This window comes from Macrobrachium nipponense, chromosome 35, assembly GCF_015104395.2.
Source record: "Macrobrachium nipponense isolate FS-2020 chromosome 35, ASM1510439v2, whole genome shotgun sequence".
NCBI classification, from domain to species: Eukaryota; Metazoa; Arthropoda; class Malacostraca; order Decapoda; family Palaemonidae; genus Macrobrachium; species Macrobrachium nipponense.
In genome coordinates this window covers 8,343,975-8,346,801 of record NC_061096.1, presented here as the reverse complement: position 1 = coordinate 8,346,801, position 2,827 = coordinate 8,343,975, and the positions used below count along the sequence as shown (strand labels likewise).

Here is a 2,827-nt window from a genome sequence, read left to right as displayed (position 1 = left end):
ATCAACCATAATTTTGCACAATAATAATAATAATGTGTGTACAATAACATACATTACAAATGAAAGCTTACCTCTCAAAACCCTGAGAAGACTGAGTTCGCAGGCTGTATTCTTTTATCAAATCTGTGATAGTCTCCATATGCTCAAAAGATGCAGAGCCCATTGTCTTTTGAAGCTGTAAGAAATAAATGCACATACAGTATTTCATTTTCAAGATCAACATAAGAATTTGTGGATTTTTCTCAGGGAGTGGAAATATGAAAAACTTATAGAAATGGCATTTTTATGTCTATACACAAATACTATAAGAACCTATAATACAAAACAATGAAATTTATCCTTTACTCATATTTTGAAAATTATTCAATTGATGCAATGAGAAAGACAGCTATTTTGAATAAATATTCAGTGCTTAATATGAAGTTTGGAAAATAATTGATTTAATCTTAAAAAAAGTCAAAGAAGCTATTTTTTACAGTTTGGTTCAAAAGTATTTTACCTTTTCGAGAGTTTTCATTACACAAACAAGTACTACTCTGAGTTGGTAAAAACTGCCAACATCTAATTTTACTACAGTGTTTAAACAAAGAGCAGTCAGTATAGCACAAAATTTTTTTTCACTATCGACCATAGCATTATTAGAAAAATGAGATTTCTTTCCAAAGGTGCAAAGCTTACCTTATCAATACGGCATAACTGTAAACACTCAATATCCTTACAAACATCATTCACTCCACTTTAAAATGAAACTTGATGCAAAAGGCAATTATCTACCTTTTCCCCACAAATGTATAAGAAAATGTACTACATAAATACTCTCTCAAAACCAAATGCAACCCCTACTATATATCTCTCTCACACAGTTCGGTAGGTCAGTAACTTACATGTGTTTAACCACAGCCTGCTATGATTTTATCACCATTAATGTACTTTTATACAGCAACTTCCTTATCAGTTGTTACAATATTGTACTAAAATACACAAGATACAAAATGTGTGTGAACTACTGACCTAGGTTAGGTGTTACACTTGCAGTATCTGTTTGCATAAGTCAAATAGGCTTACAGCTGTATTTCAGATAAAGGTAATGGCACTGAAACAGACATTTTACTTACAGAATCCATTTATACTGTATTATTATTATGTCAAATCATCATCACCAAATAATCTGCCTTTCGCATTTATGTAGGCTAGGCAAATGTTTATGTTCTCAGAACCAGCTGATTGAACCTATTACTGAAAGAATTGGGAGAATCATTTCTTAGTTGCTGAAAAAAAATTATTACTAGAATTACTATTTTCATTTTGTACGTAAGTGTAAAAAGGGTACATATACAATGGTAAACTAAAATAAATTAAAATAAAATAAAAATTGCAAAACATCTGTGTCCAGATTCCTTTACATTAAACTCGATGTTGTTTCTGTCAGTTTGTTTGTTTATGTTGAACTCGTTGTTTTTTATGTCAGCTCTTTGATAAGTGGTTGTCAATTATAAGAGATGTTTATGATTCGTTACATAACCCATTAGTTATATATATATATAAATATGTGTGTGTGTGTGTATTTATATACTATATATATATATATATATATATATATATATATATATATATATATATATATATATATATATATATAAAGAGAGAGAAGAGAGAGAGAGAATTTTAACATTCTGCAAGACATTCTTCATTACGCTAACATTACTCTATTTACCTGATTGAGAGGAGGCACGACAAAGTGAGCTATAACATGATCAGGCAACTGACAGCAAGTGAGAGCAGAGTAGGCCTCCAAGAGACACAAGCCAAGCACTAACCATTCCTCTTCACTGTGCCTGCCATCAATAGCTAGACGACACATTCGGGGTAAAAGAACTGGAAAAGACAAAAAATCAATTGTCATATGTATTGTTGTCCACTTGACTTGAGGTGTCCCTTCATGTCTGAGAATTAGATACTATAATACTCTTGGGCAGAATGCTACAGAATTTCTGATACTTAAACAAGAGTTTCTTTTTTTTCTAGCTTTTATGCCAATTATTTCTTATATTCATTACATAAATATACTGACTGTTAAAACTAGGGAAAAACAAGAATAAAACTTCCATTAATAATTAACTTACACTGGTGAATAAGACGAGGGTGAGATGTGTGAGCCAATGCTGTGCAAGTACGAGCAATTGCTAACTGGAAGTCCAGGTTATCAGCTACATAAGGATCATCACATAATGTTTCCAACTGTAGCCAAACTTTGTCCAGCACCTATAATTGTGAAAGCACATTCAAAATAACTCTGTCATGATATAAAAGTTAAAAGGAAGGATAAATTATTAACCCTCTTACGCTGAAGCCCTAAAAACCAAAATGTCTCCCGTATGCCGAGGCGGGTTTGGAGTGAGCGCGGAAGCGGAAAAAATAATTTTTTTTTTAAATCACAGCGCGCTTAGTTTTCAAGATTAAGAGTTAATTTTTGGCTCCTTTTTTTGTCATTGCCTGAAGTTTAGTATGCAACCATCAGAAATGAAAAAAAAAAATCATTATCATATATAAATAATACGATATATGGTAGCGAAAAAAAAATTCATACATAATTCTATTTAAATCGAGCTGTGCGAAAAACAGTTAAAGCTAACTAGTTACTTTTTTTTATTGTTGTATTGTACACTAAATTGTTATCATTTTGATATATAACACATTGTAAAACGATCAAAGCAACACAGAAAAAATATCACAAAATGATGCATGAATTCGTAACGCGCGGACATAATAAAAATGTTTTTTTCAAAAATTCACTATAAATATGATATTATAGATACAATACAGTTTG

The 2,827-nt window shown here is 31.1% G+C and overlaps 1 long non-coding RNA gene across 1 annotated transcript; it reads right to left on the bottom strand.

Moving 5' to 3' along the window:
- Nucleotides 1-2,322, bottom strand: LOC135208194 (uncharacterized). Its single transcript, XR_010313121.1, has 3 exons — nucleotides 2,124-2,322; nucleotides 1,715-1,875; nucleotides 1-175 (listed from the first exon to the last, which is right to left on the bottom strand). It is a non-coding gene; the product is annotated as an uncharacterized LOC135208194 (long non-coding RNA).
- Between the last annotated feature and the right edge of the window lie 505 nt (nucleotides 2,323-2,827).